This window comes from Lynx rufus, unplaced genomic scaffold, assembly GCF_022079265.1.
Source record: "Lynx rufus isolate CCGP_SWC_20201006 ecotype Redwood Valley unplaced genomic scaffold, mLynRuf1.p SCAF_6, whole genome shotgun sequence".
Classification (NCBI taxonomy): domain Eukaryota; kingdom Metazoa; phylum Chordata; class Mammalia; order Carnivora; family Felidae; genus Lynx; species Lynx rufus.
This window is the reverse complement of record NW_025814878.1, coordinates 14,155,200-14,173,750: the sequence shown is the minus strand read 5'-3', so window position 1 is coordinate 14,173,750 and position 18,551 is coordinate 14,155,200. Positions and strand designations below refer to the sequence as shown.

The 18,551-nt window shown below is 36.1% G+C and overlaps 1 protein-coding gene and 1 pseudogene across 2 annotated transcripts in view; one reads left to right on the top strand and one right to left on the bottom strand.

Moving 5' to 3' along the window:
- Window positions 1-18,551, top strand: part of GRM1 (glutamate metabotropic receptor 1) — a 423,633-nt gene that overhangs the window by 225,010 nt on the left and 180,072 nt on the right. The gene's annotated exons all lie outside the window — the stretch shown is intronic.
- LOC124528349 (fatty acid-binding protein 5-like) lies at window positions 13,867-14,263 on the bottom strand (annotated as a pseudogene).

Here is an 18,551-nt window from a genome sequence, read left to right as displayed (position 1 = left end):
AATGTATAAATCTTACAATATGGAACCTTTTTCTCCAACTGTCTGATATTTATGGTTTTAGTGCCTTCAAAAGATGTGACTTGTGAATATTTATCTTGGTGATATAACGAGATGTAGTGTCCAGCTCACTGAATTGTGTTCTGCAAGCCCTGTTTTCATAGCTCAACTTTCCTCAACCTTCCAAAATTCCTCCTGTTAAAAACAGCATCTGATGTTAACTTTTAATTTTAAACAAGGATGAATTATCTTTACAATTTTTAAATTCTACTAATATTAGAGTCAACAACAAGAATAAATGAACAGGACAGTCTCTTTTCTCTTTGTGCTTGGAATCTTATTCCATAAAATCCCAGGAAGAAATTCTCAGTTATTAGGAAATATACTTGATCATTGGTATACGGACCAATTTGCTTTTAACAAGTCTGTGACATATGGGTTTGTACCTGCTGCTCAGGCGATGGTGCCAGAGTAGTTTGCTCTAGCTGAGAGCAATAGCTTTGATGACAGATTCTTTGGCTTGGAAAGGCAGTAGAATTCCTAGATCAGGCTTCCATGGAGGGGCAAGGCTCAACAGGGGGCTCACCATCCAGGTGAAAAAGATGACTCTCTGAAATAGCTTTGGAAAGTGGAGCTGATAATCTGCAGGAGTGAGTCTATGGATGTACTCCTCAGTAAAGAGGAGATCAAAGGAGGAACTGAACAAAGGATTACGTATTGTTTATTAATAGCTATACCTAGAATACATTCCACAGATTGGTCCGTTTACCATGTTATGTCATAGTTATATATGTTTTACATCTTTTATTTCTTGACCAATGCAACATCAAAAATGCCAGAACCATACTTTTTTCATTTTGTACACTCAATATATGAAACATAATAGGTATTTCATATATGTTGTACTTTGATTAAACTGGACATATTAATAAAGAAAGACTCATTTGGATACAAGTTGCAGAAACCTATTTGAACTAGCTTGGGTGAAAAAACAGAATTTGTAATAAGGGGAAGACCACATCTAGGTATCAGCAAAGTAGTTAGTACCAGGCATATAAATGTCAACAGGATGTTTTCTCATCACCACCCCTCTGCAAAATACTTCCTTCTTGCTCTATGGATCAGCTTCCTCTTCTCTTATAGCTCACATGATAGAATAAATGGCTGTAAATAAGCACCCACATTTACATAATATACGATCCTTCCAGTAAGAAGAGATATCTTTCTCAGCCCCAATTCTGAATTCTCCAAGAAGACAGGCTATTTGTTGTGGCTTTGGATCAAGTGTCCATTTATAACTGGCAAGGGTCTTAGGGCCACATGCCTGCCTATAACCCAATGATATAGCTGCATGGATGGGGGAAGCAGGTTTTAGGAAAAGGTAAATGAAATAATTCTAAAAGTAGGTATCCCGCTACTTTGGAAGAATCAATGTTAAAGCAGCTTAAGAAATACACACATATGTGTTTATATTATATTATATTATATTATATTATATTATATTATATACATTTTATCTCCTATATATTATATAATGCTATGTACTATATGTAATATATAACCAGTTATAACATATATTATAAAAATATATTATATTATATATAATACATAATATTATATATATGTATATATATATAATAAAATCAACCTACCTTTTACATACTAATCTTGCTCTTAACAAAGCTGTACAAAAATGAAAAGAGCCATATGAGATGTTTCCCTAAGAATCTTTTGTTGTATGCTGGGTCTTAAAAATTGGGGAGGAAGCAGATTCCCTGTTCTGGTAAAGCACTAGGGCTCCAGACAAGAGCTTGTTGCTCAACAAAGGCTTCCTTCTTTGCTCCCTTCCTCCCTCTCTCCCTTCCCTTTTCCCCCTGCTTATTATAGGGTAACCCATAGTAGTGTGGCTGTTTCCATTTCTAAAAGGCCCTGTTGGTGAAAGAACTTAGGGTTCATGAATGAAGAGTTGCAAAGATATGAGAAAAGCTATATACATGATTGCCATGATAGGTAATTTTGATTGGTGATAAATATAATAAAGGCAGGCATATAAAGGATTCAGTGTATTTATTTAAATTGTTTTAGATATTGAAGACTCTATATGCACATTTGCTATACTACACGGGTGTTTTGGTATCACCCAGAGTTTTCTACATATTTTCTACATATTTAACATTATGGTTGAGCTCTAATATTGTTCTAGGCACTATTCTAAGCATTTTACTTACTAACCCATTTAATTGACATAATAGCTTGTAGGGTAGGTTGTTAGCCTCTTTTAACGGAGAAGGAAACTGAGCCATAGAGAGGTAAAAAAAACTTGACCAACATCATACAGCATGTGCTGCAGCCAGGACTAAACCCACTTGGTTCCAGAGTTCACCTTAGTGTGCATTCCATGTAAATTTTGCCTACCTTTTCTGTGCAGGTACTGTGGCATGACAAGTTATATAGCTGATAAAGTTAAGAAACATATTACTGGAAATATTTCAATAAGTGAGAACTCTGAAGTTATTGTACAAAGGTGAGGAAAAGCATACCATAATTTCCTGTGCTTTTTTTGGCTCTAAGGTGACAGATGGGACTATTTTAGCAAGACAAATGTCTTAAAGAACTTCAGGGTTTTTAACATTTTACTTTTCAGGTTCATTTGATTAATTTTCAGGCATAAAAACAAGATCACTGGAAGGATAGATGATAAGTTTAAGTAGCAACTATAGTAGTCATCTATCTCTTTCCAAATAAGAGTATTTATATAATCAGAGAATTGCCTACACTGAACCTCTAAAAATATGTTGTGCAACTTCCTTCCTTTACCTTCTCATAATTGGGCAACTTAAATATCAACTCCACATCACCAGCCTTCTTTCTCCAACTCTAAATCTCCACCAGGAAAATAATTTGCAAGTTAGTTTCCCAATAGTTTTTGCATAGTGCCTTTCTAATCACAAAATCCTTTTATGTTTGTCCTTGCATTAATTTTATGTTTAGATCTGACTGGCATGTTCACAAATGGACAGCCCTAGAGAAAGTAGATCGTATACTATTCTACTTTGAATTATTTGTGACCTAATGTTCAAATATTAGAAGTGAAGGACAGACTTGCTGTATATATCTGGCAGGTCTTAGTCAGTAACTACCTTAGGCCAAAAGCAGCAGATGCTCTGTTTTCACAGTTGTTTGTGAGTGTCACATGAAAGTAAAGATACCTTGTCTGTCTAATCTGGTCTCCGCATTTGATTGGGGCATTTGGATGAGAGCAGAATTTGTACAGAGTGAACTTATAAATCAACTCAGATCATATCTCTTATCTATTTTGATACTTCCCATGGCTTCCCATCCCCTTCAAAGCTCATGCCCAATCCTCCATGGCCTGGTCTCTGATTGTATCTTTTAACCCTGATCCCAGTCACTCTTTCTTGATTTTGCCAGCACATTCCTACATGGGCACCTTTGCATTTATAGTTCCCTCTGCCTAAAATGCTCCTTAGACATTTCCAAGGCTCATACCTTCCCCTCCTTTATGTCCTTCCTCAAATGCATCTCATGTGAAACTTTTCCTAACTACCCTGATGGAAATGTCACCCCCTTTAATACTTCTTTCTTTTTTCCCCCAAGAAGTTGTATCTATCTTACTTTTGATATATTTAAAACCTTTTCTTATTGATTGTTTTGCCTTGTGAAGTTAGATTTTTTTGTCTGTTTTACTCACTTGTATATCCTCAGAGTATAGAATATTGCCTCGGTGAAATATTTGTTGAATAAATGAACAAGAACAGACTATAAATACAAAAAAAAAGAGATAATAAAGGAGAGTGTGATTAACTCTTTAATGGTGTTAGAAAATAATTGGGAAGACTTCCTGGGCGGGGAGTGGGTTGGGGGGGGGTGGTGGGTAACATCAAAACTGGGTTTTTAAGGACTGATAAGATTTTTCCAGGAAGGCAAATTTGAAAAAGTTCATTCCACACAGTTAAAACATTATACCATGTGTAATGGTACAGATATAAAACCATATAATGTGTTTGAAAAACCTCAAGCTTTAAGCTTTAAAATATTGATGAATATTAATATGTATTAAAATAAGGATACTATAAGTTATTCTTTAAATAATGGAAATCCCATTAAAAGTTTCAAGCATGAATGACAGGGAATCGTGCTTTGCTCTGCAGCAATGGAAAGCATGGATTTGAAGAAATTGAAGCCTGACTTAGGAATACAAGTGAAAAGCCTTAGCAATAACGCAGGCTAACAAAGATAAGAGACTGTATTACAGGTTGTATGTAACAAAAAGGAGGAGTGGTAACAAAAATAATTAACAGGAATAAATGATTGAGTGTGTGTGTTGAGGGGGTGGAGATTTAGACAGATGGAGAGAACTTACGACGTTGATGAAGAATGCTGTTGTTCAGCTGAATTACCCAGTCTGTCTTTTGTCTGTTGACACTGATGCATTTCCTAGGATAATTCCTGAGCTGTTCAACTTCATTTGATAGATCTTGAGAATTTCAGAACTCTGGTTTATTGCTAATGGGATGCAACTAATAGGATAAAAGACCTTTCTTTCTTAAAATCAATGGAAATATCAGCAAAACAGGAGAAGCTATATTTTCTCAACATGCATAATCTTAAAACTTTCTGTAAGAGCTCCAGACTGCTGAACTTTGTCTTGAAGTTAATAGAAAACTATTGATTTTGATTCACTCAAAATCAGAACTATTTTCTGACAAATCATCCGCATAAAATTATTCTGCATAAGAAATATATCACTATTTGTTATTGCCAGCTCAGTGCGCATTATTTAATACAAAGAGGATAAACTTTAAGTCACAGTGACCTGGTCTGAATTCCATACCTGCAAGATGACCTTTGGCAAAATTACCACGAATCTTACCTTTCTCATTGGTCAAATAAAAATAATACCTATATCACAGAATAGTTTTGAGGTTTAAATGAAACAACACACATGTATAAGTGTAGGATCCTTCAGTTAAAGTAACAACAATTGATGCCAGCTAATGAGCAAAAAGGATTTATCAGAAAGAAGTCAGGACTTAAAATATTGACAAGAAGCTAGAGAAGAAGCAGAAGTAGGCACCAACTAAGTTAGCAGGAACCACAGAAATGGTCTCCTAACCTAAACGGGGTGGTATGGATGTCACCACTAGAAGGGATGTGTGCCAACTATTTGTGTAGTCTTCATCCTTTGTGACCTGCTTGAGACTCTAAGTTTTAGGAAAGAGTGTCCTGTTAGCTGATTTGACTTCTCTCAACTTCCATGCTAGGGAGCTGATTTAGGAATTTCTCCTCTTTCTCCCTCCTCCTCCTCCTCCCCCTCCCCTTCCTTCTCCCTTCTCCTCCTCCTCTCCTTCTTCTTCTTCTTCTTCTTCTTCTTCTTCTTCTTCTTCTAAACATTTCTATCTCAAGACTTCAAAAGAAAATTAGGATGCTTGGAAAAGTAGAAGGTATTCTCACTAGCCAAAAACATTAAGCTGATGACTTCAGAGCTGTTTTGCCCATAATCCATAGCAAAATAGCACATTTGATATCATGACCTGGGCTTCACAGATGGATATGTATGTGTGCGGTTATGTGTAACTGAGACAAAAGTTTCTCTAAACCAGATTTTTCTTAGCATATGTGTAGTACTCTGTTTCATTTTATTTTATTCTATTTCACTTTTTAAAAGACTGGTTCATGGGCCGTCAAGTTGATTTCATGACTTATGAATGAGTTTCAATGCACAGGCTGAAACCATTTTATTACACTGTATATAATATCAGCAAATTTTAGGCATTCTGTAAATGTCAAATTCTCTCATACCACTTTTCCCCCTTTATTCTGCCTCCCACTTTCCCATCAAATAAAATTGCATACAGTGCCTGAATGACCAAAACACCTGAAGACTCCTTCATTTTGTTGACCTAAAGACATAGTGTTAATCATATTTTCCTAAACAATGGAGTTGTTTTAAAAAATCGTGAAGTTGGTGGTGCCTGGGTGGCTCAGTCAGTTGAATGTCTGACTCTTGATTTTGGCTCAGGTCATGAACTTGCGGTTCATGGGATTGAGCCCTGCATGGGGCTCTGTGCTAACAGCATGGAGCCTGCTCGGGATTCTCTCTCTCCCTCTCTCTGCCCCTCCCCCCCATACTATCTCTGTCTCTCTCAAAATAAATGAACTTTTAAAAAAATCAGGAATTAAAGACATATGGAATATAAAGAAAAACAGTATTGAAGAAGAAGTAGTAAAATGAAGAGAATAGGTGTGATTTAAGCCTCAGCAAAACTAGGATTTCCTTTTTGAAATAGAATGGAATAATTTTCTATTCCACACATATGGCATCTGTTGCTGCTTTCTGGTATAAGACTTTGAAGATTAAGCACACCTTTTCTCAGTTTTCCTTGTATTGAAAGTGCTATTTGGCCTTTTTTCAGTACAAATATATTTTGATGTAAAATAATGGGTTCAATGGTTTGGGGGGGTGGTTAGTGGCTCAAATGAATAAAATAATTGACTCAATGCTTTATTTCATTTGTATGTATGTGTGGTCAGTCAGCTGCCAAAGCATTAGACTTACAAAGGGTTTGGCCAAAAGGACTTGAATCCGTTTATATGCTTCAGACACAAGAAAGTTATAGGTTTACAGTGTTACGAGTTACTTTTTGGTCACTGTGTATTATTTCAACCATGTCAAAAGAGCCTTTTTTCCCCAACTGACTGGATCAACAACACATCTATACTAGCATGCCTCAGCTGGGCGTCACTTCCCAGCAATCTTTTGTCTATTTTTTTTTTATGTATATGAGATTTATTGACAAATTGGTTTCCATACAACACCCAGTGCTCATCCCAAAAGGTGCCCTCCTCAATACCCATCACCCACCCTCCCCTCCCTCCCACCCCCCCATCAACCCTCAGTTTGTTCTCAGTTTTTAACAGTCTCTTATGCTTTGGCTCTCTCCCACTCTAACGTCCTTTTTTTTTTTTTTCCTTCCCCTCCCCCATGGGTTCCTGTTGAGTTTCTCAGGATCCACATAAGAGTGAAACCATATGGTATCTGTCTTTCTCTGTATGGCTTATTTCACTTAGCATTACACTCTCCAGTTCCATCCACTTTGCTACAAAAGGCCATATTTCATTTTTTCTCATTGCCACGTAGTATTCCATTGTGTATATAAACCACAATTTCTTTATCCATTCATCAGTTGATGGACATTTAGGCTCTTTCCATAATTTGGCTATTGTTGAGAGTGCTGCTATGAACATTGGGGTACAAGTGCCCCTATGCATCAGTACTCCTGTATCCCTTGGGTAAATTCCTAGCAGTGCTATTTTTATTGGTTCACTAGTCCATTTCCAGGGAGAACTGTGGCAATTCCCCCTGGATTGAAGCCTTAGTGCTCAATCTATGTCAAATCCTGAGTGATTTCTCTAATTTGTGTTTGAGGTGTATCTAGTTGAGACTCCTCGATTTCTCTGTCTTCAAATAACAACGTGTCTCTTCACCAAAAGAAGTCCCTGATTTTAAGGTATATTGTTTCTCAATCTCTTTTCTTCTTGCCTCTTCTGGAGCATAAGCCCCTAAGTTTGTTCCTTCTCATCTGTGTCTTCAAATTGTCCTTCTCCACTGGAAGTGTCTTCTCTTTTTATAGACATTCTCCGATACCCTAACAAACTGCCCAAAACATCTTTGTTCCACATTCCAATTTTCATAAGCTTTCATATTGTAACTCTCCTTTACTTCAAATGACATATTTCTTGAAAATGTATTCTTGTTGCTTCGACTTATTCATATTTATTCTTTCTTGTATCTCTAATCAAGCTTTCACGCACAAGTCTACTGAAACTGTTCTGAGTCTTCAGAACAAGACTATCCAAGAGGTGTTTTGTTTAAGTTGGTTTCCCTCACAAAGCCCTCTTGTAGTTTCTTGACTCCTTCCCAGGTTCCTTGTCCATAAGCTCTTCCCTGAAGAGTATGTATTTTCCAGAACCATGTCTTCACATCTCTTGGCATAGCAGTTGGGGAGAAAACTGTAGAACCATATCGCATTAGGTTCAATTTGGGGTCTGTCACTATAAGCTGTGCCACCTGGCCCAATTTGCTCACTTTTTTCAAACCTGTAAATGAAAATAATAACAGTACCTATATCCTAGATTTTCTTGAATATTAAATGTAAACTGTTTAGGGAGGGGTTTTTTTTGCTGGTAATAAATGTTAGCTATCATTCCCCACCACCAAGAAAATAGAAGCCCTTTTATTGGGGATGTGGGAATACTTTGCCAATTTCCCATAAAGAGAGCTCCTCCATAATACCTCTGTAGACTTTTGTCTGGCTCTTCAGTTTTTCTTCCCCCAGTATATTAGGGGAAAGGGTCCGAGCATTTAATTTAATCCCCTCCATCTTCTTTCCTCTTTTACACCCAAAATTTTGTAGGGCAGTCTGCAGTGGCTAAGTCTATCATATGCTAGGGTTCCATATGAGGAACTCTGTCATTGCTGCACCTCCAAGCCATGACCTTCAATACATTTTGTACCCATCCACCATCTCCTTTATCAATTTCGGTTGATCCAGAGCTTGGCCAGAGAAAAGAGAATACCAACTCATTGGGTGCCTTCAAACCTCAACACGTATTTTTTTTTGTCTATTACATTTGATTCTAAATTCCAGCCTTTCTCTGCTGTAATTCATTCTACATATTACTGCCTATAATTTTCCTAATAAGAAGTTCTTATGGTGTCTTTTCTTTTACAACAAATACAGTTGCTCTCCATTATTTATAAAATTGTGTGTGGATTTCACTGAAACTTTCATGGTCCTCCACAGCATGGTTTGATTCTCCCACTGGTGCTTTTGTGTTACTTAGTGCTCCAGATGAACTAGACTTTTCCCTAAATAGCACATAAGTTTTCTGCCTCTGTGCCTTGGCTTATGCTATTTCTTCGATTTAGAATAGCATCTGATCTTTTTTTACTTTTTGAAATTCTGGTTATATTCTGAGACCATCCTAGGTCATCGTTTCAGTAAAGACTTTCTTGATCCTCCAATCTGATATAATTTATGTCTTCTTCTGTATGTATTTTTAAATTCTCTTATGGCACATTCTCCTAATTTTAAATTTATAATGAGACTATTTTATTTTCCCTTGTACAATAAGACCACAACCTGTTTAAGAGAAGGAACTACAGCCTCTCCTTTTTAAACTCATTAGTTTCTATTGAGCATTAAGCATGAGACCCTATAGTTATTAAGTGCCCAATAAATACGTTGTTATTTAATTGAAATTATTATATAATACAGGGTACCCATTAGACACATTTTCTAACTATCTATTCTTTTTGGCTTTTTAAAATGTTTATTTATTTTGAGAAAAAGAGAGAAAGAGAGAAAATTGGTGAGAGGCAGAGAGAAAGGGAGAGAGAGAATCCCAAGCAGGCTCTGCACTGTCAGCATAGAGCCTGATGTGGGGCTCCACCTCATAACCTTGAGATCATGACCTGAGCTGATATCAAGAGTTGGACGCTTAACCAACTGAGCCACCTGTTCTTTCTTTAAAGTAGTCCCCCCTGCCCCAAGAAGATAACTGTGATTTTAGCTGCAGTAACAAGCCATTTCTTGTGTCTAAAGGACACAGTGATTACAGTTGTCAGAGTAATTTTCTTGAAGTTTTCAGGTAGAAAATGTTGATCAAGGCCTTAAAACTTACAGTGGCAAAAGATGGCATTGGAACGGTAGTTTGATGACAGGTATTTGTCATGGCAGCAGTGAGATTCATGCAAAATTTTCATTGAAAATGAGTCCCTTGGCATTCAAAGAAAGCCCTGGGCTGCTTATTTCCATAAAATACTTTTCATGCAACTATATGCAGAAGATTTTGAGTTAGGCATACTAGGTATTCTAAACCTAATTTAGAAAGACTGTAATATCAAATATTTGCAGTCTGTTATACTTGAGAAGCTTTTTATGATATACTTTGCTTTCTCCATCATAAACGTACTGTTTCTATTCTCTGTCTGTCTTTCCCTTCTTTCTTTCCCTTATCTCAGTTCTCTTCTTCCCCTTTGTTTCTAAATCCTTTTAAAAAATACCCTGCCCTCTTTTCTTCCTACATATTTTATTTTATTCTTGACTTATCTACTTGTAGGTTTGTTCCACCAAAATGTTCTACCACATTGACTTCAGAGAAGTCACTGGAACCGAAAAGCTTACAAGTAGACCTTACTACATGCAAGGCAGGAATAAAATCCATGAGAGAAGGGGTCATACCTCCCATAATTGGTATTATAGTCCAACATCACATTCTGCATTGAAGTAGTAGATATAGTTGCTGAATGAATAAATTAACAATAATTCTAATACATGATAGAGACTTCCATCACATCTAGGAAAATGAAAGCTTCTTACCCTGGCTGTACTGAGAACTGATGAAGGTTCTTTTGTCCAAGCGCTCACCAACTGTCTCCCTAGCAAACTGTGCTGATCTCATTACATGGGCATGCTCATGATTAAATGTTAGTGCTTCTAGAGAGCTCTTTCCCTCCCATCTCTTTTCTTTGCTCATTCCTATTTAACTCATCCATCAGACTCTAGTTTAGACAGTTTCTTTCCATACAACTCAAATATAGTATAAGTGTCTGATCTTAGAAAACACTGAATTTTTCCAATCACCATGCTTATCATACTGTTTTAACATTGTTAGTTGACTTGTCTATTTCTCCATGTATTGTTATTTGCATTTGATCGGGGACCTGTATGCCTTGTTTACAGCTGTATTTTCAATATCTAAATATTCTACTTGGCAACAGTCAGGGTAGAGACACTGAGTGAAAGCCATTAAATGAAATATTTAAATAGGATCTCTGGTTTAACCTGGTTAGTCATCTGAACTCTTCTGAAGAACTAACGAAAACCCAGGGCACCTGACAAAGTCAATGTCACTGGAAGTCTGGTTTGAATGAGGGAGTCAGGAAGGATTGATCAGCAGGTGACACACCATGGGATCATGGAAGAAGTGAAGCCCAATGTCTAGGAATGAAACTAGAATAAAATTCCAAGGGACAGTTTGACTAAAACATCCATCTGGAGGGGATGGGCAGGAGCAATGTAAGGAAGAGTACAACGTAAGGTACAATGTAAGGAAGTACAATGTAAAGAGGACTAAACTAGAGACACAATGGCATTAAAAATGAGTAGGAAAGGAGGGTGGGCTGAAGAGCCTGAAGTCCTTGAAACATAACCAAAGAATTTTTTATACAGCTTCTGACCTAGAGCACAGAAATAAGGGAAATGTTTAAGCATTCTGGTCCAGTTTGGATAGATGTTGCTATTCTCTATTTCCCATAAAATGCCCTTTAACATGGAGAAAAAAAAGAACATAATAATTTCCCAACTAAATTTGACTGTAAAACTATTGTTGGTCTTGGATAAACTTAAAATTTTGGGCTGAATTGAGAACTAATTGGTAATTAATAGATACTTTCTCACTTGGAATAGACCAAGCTCAAATACTCTAAATGAAAGTAGGGAGACATTTTATTTGTATTCTCTGCTTTCTGGAAAAGAGGCCCTGGCTCAAGACCAACCAAAACATTGGGCAGGTATCTTCTGCAAGTGTCTTTTGAGGTGGTCGTAGAACTTCTCCCCCATGTCCATTTGACAGCATACTACGTCATAGGAAACATCAGAGCAGAAATGTTGATAGTGGCACATGGCATCCCAGTAAGTGTATTTCCATCAGGTAAATGTTGCTCCTCTCTGGACCCTTTTAATGTTGTCCTATTTTGTTTTCTTAATGTGCAATAGTAATATCTGAAGTAATCTTATTTATGTAGATAAGTATTGTCTGCTTCTGGTACTAACATGTAAGCTCTGTGAAAAGAAGGACATAGTTCACCTCTGCATTCTCTAGCACCTAGGACATTACCTGTAAGTATTTGTTGAATGACAAATTAAGGAAAATGGAGGGAGTTTGGAATGCTTGTGTCTTCAGTACATGTTGTGGAGTATACTCTGTCTCTTCAAGCCAACGGAGAACCAGAGAGAGGTCATAAGAGAAAAGCTTCTCCTAATTCAACAGAACTATGCTTGAGAATCTGCATGCTGGTTCACATTCTGGCTGCGTGCTTGATGAGACACTCTTAGCAATCCATGGGGCCAACCCATACATCTTGGCCATTAGCAAAACTGAGCCTGTATAGAGTTCTTATTTTTGAAAATAGCACCTAATTAGGAAATAAGTTTAGGAAATTTCTTGACATCTTTGATAGAATAAGCAAGACATAGTCTTCATGAAACAAGGGTAAACAGCCAAAAGATGAGAATATGAGGCAGACAGAAGATTGGGTAAGGAAGGCATAAAAAAACAGAACAGCAAAAGTAGATTAAAATCTGCGCTAAAGAGTTAAAATTGGCTTTGTGGATAATAAAATGATGATACAGAGGCAGATGCTAAAGCTGAGACTGTTTAACATGTCCTGAGCACTGATGTATTTCAGGCCATGTGCTAAGCCCTATACATATGCCATTGGCTACCCCACCTCTCTAATCATGGCTGCACACTAGGATCAACTAAAGAAAAATTTTATATGTCAGTGCTTTACAGCATACAAAGATTCTGATTTAATTGGTCTAGAACAGGACTTAGGCAGTTCCACATCATTGTACAACTCCAGCAATCACTACCAACAGAGAATAGAATGTCTCATGATCTGTGCGGTGTCATAGCTCTAAGCTTACCCGACTTTATTATTATTACTGTTACTATTACATTTCACGAGTGATTTAAATAAAAATCCAGTATTGAAAACTATCAGCATGTGCGATTCCATTTAATCTCATTTTGGGGGATAGCCTTGAGATGGTCTCCCAAGATACAGAGAGAAAAGCAAATAAATAAAAGTGATGAGAAAGGAGACTATAGAAATGGGAAATAACCAGAAAAAAAAAATGCAAACAGAATTACAGGCACTCTCATAGCACAGGCCAAGGCCGCTAAAACAGAAGTAATTCTTTACAACATAATTGTAAAAAGTCTTCAGTTACAAAGGACTCATTGAAAGGGTATGCCATACTTCAGATAAAATTTATAAAAAAGAGGCATTTAGACACATCCTTGCAATGTTTATGAACTTCAAAAGTATAAAATATTCTTATGAATCCATAAGCAAGGATCAGAAAACAAAACAGAAACAAAAAAAGAAAACTGGCCACAAAGGTGTGAACTTGGGTTAGTTTCAGATTTTTATGATGGGAGATAATTTTGAAATGTCCATAGAATTTTGTGGAAGATAGTATGTTATCTGTGACCAACCAAGATGTTGCTCTCATGTGAAAGCAAAAGAAAAAAATTTTCATTTAAGATCTTAAGAACCCACTGAAAAATTATACAAATATATTCTCCATCTGACTAGATATAATAGCCATTAAATTTTTATCTCATAGCATAAGCCAGATGCATTTTAGATAGATTAAATGATATGCATGTCTATATTTATAATTTACATTATATATATTATATTAACAGTACACTGAAAGATAATATAGATAAATATTTCAAAGTAATGGCAAGAATCAAAAAGGAACGTATTTATAAAATTGGCTCTTTAAACATCTTTTGCCTACAGGAATCAAGATAGACCAAATTTTATTTTTTTATTTTTTATTTTATTTTTAGCACAAACACATTTATTTACTAACCAAAGGGATGATCATAATTAAATCAACACTTTGAAATAGTTGCATGTAAACTGTTGATGATACAGGTAATTGAACACAGTAATGAAAAATAAAAGCAGTATGGGGATTTCCTCATTGAACTGAGCTTGTTCATCCTCCCAGATAGTTCCTGTCCAAAGTGATGATGGAATTTTTACCCTACTTTTTCATAGACATAAGTACAGGTGACATTGTTCATGGCATCTTCTGCTACTAATTTCCCATCTTCTAGTTTTCTTGTTAATGTGCTTTCCTTCCATCACATTCCTGATGTTGAACCAATGCATTGTTAGTGTAGTTGCAGACAGTCTGTTTTTCTGCTACCAGCTGTAGTTTCTTCAAACTTCTAGGTTACAGGAAAACTGTTGTTTTCAAAGTGTTCTCAGTTTTTATGGTGAGGATTTTGCCATCAGAAGAGATGATACAGTCTGGTTGGCCACTGCACCCACTTTTCACAGAGCCATCTCCATTCCTACTTCCTTCATGTATTTGTCAAAGCCTTTGCTCTCCATTAAACTCTATCTTCCTACCATTTGCTAAATGGTGGCCATGGTGGGCGTGGCAAGGACGATTGACCAACAAACTAGGAATATATTCTCAACATATATAATAGACTGTATGTGTATACATACGTATGTCTAAACATCTATGTATATGAGTATATACATACACTGTAGTGATGTAACAAATATGAAATATATGGGAAAATGACATAAACGGATAATTACCAAAAATATATTAATTTAATGTATATTTTTTGAGCGAATGTGTAAGCAAAAAGTTTTATTCACTTTTTCCCCCAGATTTAGTGAGATATAACTAGACATATATCACTATATACGTTTAAGGTGTACAATGGGTTGATTTGACACATTAATATATGTGAAATGATTACAACAGTAGGGTTAGGTAACACCTGTATCACCTCACATAATTACCATTTCTTTCTTTCAAGTTTTTAATACAGTATTATTAAGTATAATCACTATGCCATACGTTAGAGTCCCTAAACTTACTCATCTTGTAACTGAACATTTGTACCCTTAACCAACATGTTTTCTGCACACCCGGGCCCCACTATTCTACTTTCTGTTTCTAGGAGTTTGACTTTTTTTATATTCCACATTTAAGTGTGATCATACGGTATTTGTCTTTGTCTAGCTTATTTTACTTAGCATAATGCCCTCACGGTCCATCAATGCTTTTGCAAATATATTTCCTTCGTTTTTATGGCTGAATAATATTCCCTTCTGTATATATACCACATCTTCTTTATTCACCCATTGCTGGATATTTAGGTTGTTTTTACATCTTGGCTATTGTGAGTAATGCTGCAATGAACATGAGAGCAAAGACAACTATTTGAGATACTGATTTGACTTCCTTTCGATATATACATAGAAGTAGGATTGCTTAATCATATGGTAGTTCTATCTTTAATTTTTCTGAGGAAACTTCATTCTGTTTTACGTTGTGGCTGTACCAATTTACATTCCCACAGTGTACAAGGGTTCCCTTTTCTCCACTATTGCTAATACTTGCTGTTTCTTTTCTTTTTGATAACAGCCATTCTAAACAGGTGTGAGGTGATATCCCACTGTGGTTTTGATATGCATTTCCCTGATGATTAGTGATGTTGGAAATTTTGTTCATGTACCCAACGGACATTTGTATGTCTTTGGAAAAACTGATTATTTGGCTTCTCTGCCCATTGTTTAATTGGACTGTTTGGGTTTTTTGCTCTTGACTTATATGAGTTCTTTATATATTTTGAATATTAACCCCTATCACATACATGATTTCCAAATATTTTTTCCTATTTCATATGTTGCCTTTTCGTTTGGTGATTGTTTCTTTTGCTGTGCAGAGGCTTTTAGTTTGATGTAGTTCAACTTGTCGGTTTTTGCTTTTGTTTCATGTACTTTTGGTATTGTATCCAAAAATCATCACCAAGACTGAGAGAGCAATGGACCTCTTTAAAAAAATTTTTTTAAATATTTATTTATTTCTGAGACAGAGAAAGAGAGAGAGTGGGTAAGGGGCAGAAAGAGGGAGACACAGAATCTGAAGTGGGCTCCAGGCTCAGAGCTGTCAGCACAGAGCCTGATGTGGGGCTTGAACCCACAAGCTGTGAGATCGTGACCTGAGCTGAAGTCAGATGCTTAACTGACTGAGCCACCCAGGTGCCCCAAGAAATGGACCTCTTTGGCAGCATCCTACACAGCTGGAGAAGCTGGGTGCTCAATCACATGCTCTTACTTTCTCCTTGTGGGAGAAATAATGTTTTGAGAAGATCTCTCTTGGCCCTGCACTGTGCACCAGCCATCAGAGGGCTGATGTAGATAAAGTCCAACTGTTCCTCTATCCCTCTCCAGTACATACAAACTTGTATTTGTATGTGTGTCATCAGTATGCTGGAACTTCGCTCAAGACCTGGACTTCCACAAAGGCTCTCTTACCCATGCGTGATTGTCTAAGTTTTTTTCTGGGGATTTCTGGATCACAGCTAAGAGAAACTGGAGTTGGTTCGTGTGCCTTTGCAGTGTCCACAGCCAGAACCAAGGTCTATCTGCCTGTTAACTGATGCATAAGTAGGCAAGGTTCTTCCCGGGTCCCTTGGTGTAGAGTGCCAGATGCCATAGCTCCCACGAAAGTACTTTCTTCCATGAATGGATGCCACGTTTTTGTTGTTGGGGGTTTGGGCGACACAATCCTGGTACATGTTTGCAGCCATGTTGCTGACGTTACTCTCCATATGTATGTGCATATGTGTGTGTGTGTGTGTGTATGTGTGTGTGTATAGAATTTAATTAAACACAAAGGCAAATTAAAGAAGTTATCTGATACATTGTTTTACCTACCAAGTTACAAAAGATTTAAATAAATAATAACATGATATTTCTCCATACTGGAGACTGTGAGTAGATGAACATTCTCAGAAACTATTAAATGTGTGAATGGCTGTAACATTCTGGAAAGCAAACTACCAATATGTATTAACAACATTTAAAAAGCTTATTTCTTTTGATTTAGTACTTCCCTTCTTACTCTATTCTTAGAAAATATTTAAGGATACTGACTGAGATATAAGAAAAAGGATGTTCACTTCATATTACTTGCAGTAGAAAAAAATGTCAAAACCAGCAAAAATGTCTAGCTATTGGGCAGTAAGAATATTTCTGTTATAGACATAAAAATATTTAAAAATAACTTTTTTATGATGTGGGGAACATTTATATATAATCACAAATAAAACACTGAATATGAAATTATTAGTTTACTTTGAGTTTTGTGAGAAAATGTATATATATGTGAAAGAAGACTGGAAAAAATTGACCAAACATAATATTATTATTGTCTAGATGGTGGGATTATAGTTAACTCATATAATCTTCTCTACAGCTTCATATATAGCATTTTAAGTACATGATAAAAAGTTAACAAAATAGTGGGGAAGGGTTATTCAGTAAACAGTGTGCTGATAAATAGCAATTTAGAAACACTTCAAATTAGATCCTTAAATTACCTTGCACGCAAGTATAAATTTATTTATTGCTTTAACACTATTTTCTGCCTATTTTTATGCCAGGACTGTAGCCTTTTGCATTCCAATTTTTGTTTTTTTGTATCTCAATGACTAAAATTTGTACATTGTTTTAGGAACAAAATAACAAACTAGCTAGGCTAGTTTAATCTATTTTCACAAAAACCAAGTACACAGTTATAGAAATATCAAGTCTTTCATTTATACTTGTATCATTAATTTTCTCATGAGGAAAAAAAAGAACTAGGCTAATGCATAAATTCTCAGCTTTTTGCTATAATGCCATTACAAATCAATTTGAAAGAATGTGTGCAATTCTTATACTGTAGGGAATATTTAGCAATTACATTACTTCAGAATTCTGTTTTTTTTTATAGAATGTGTACTCACTGGAGAGTTAAGTAATCTTAGATAAATTAGCATCTTAATGAAAACTGTATATTAATACTGTTCCTGTTCCTAAGTAGTAATTTAATTCCAGTAAGTCAAGGAATTCGATTCTTGCTAAATAAATATCATTGTCTTGAAAAATACAATGCTGCAACTAAGCATTTGTACTCCCTGATGTTTAGAGAAAGCCATTATTAAAGAGAAAATGTATTCATTTTTAAGACTATATGGTTTGGAAATTTTGCTTATTGTCCAGTCGGGCAAATTAGATAGGCATAGTCAGTGCTCTCAAGCAAGTTGTTAGATAATCCAATTTAGTTATAGAATGTAGTTATTACAAACCGTATAGCTAAAGTAATAGAATTTCAACAGCTCTATCATAAATTTAATTTCTTTAAAAGATGTAGCCCAACACAAAGAATAAGACTAAGATTCTTACCACACAGTATATGGTTAGATGATAGTTTTTGTTTTCTTTTTTAAAGTTTATTTATTTATTTTGAGAAAGAGAGAGAGACTCTGTGTGTGTGTGTGTGTGTGTGTGTGTGTGTGTGTAAGTGGGGCTGAGAGACAGACAGTGAGAGAAAGACTCTCAAGCAGGCTCTACACTGTCAACACAGAGCCAGACATGGGGCTCAATCCCAGGAATCTCTAAACCGTGACCTGAGACGAAATCAGGAGTCCAAGACTCAACCGACTAAGCCTCTCAGGTGCCCCTAGAGGATAGTTTTTAAACACCATACACAAAAGTAAACTCAAAATGGATGAAAGACCTAAATGTAAAATAGGGAACATCAAAACCCTAGAGGAGAAAACAGATAGCACTCTTTGACCTTGGCTGCAGCAACTTCTTACTAGACATGTCTCCAAAGGCAAGGGAAACAAAAGCAAAAATGAACTATTGG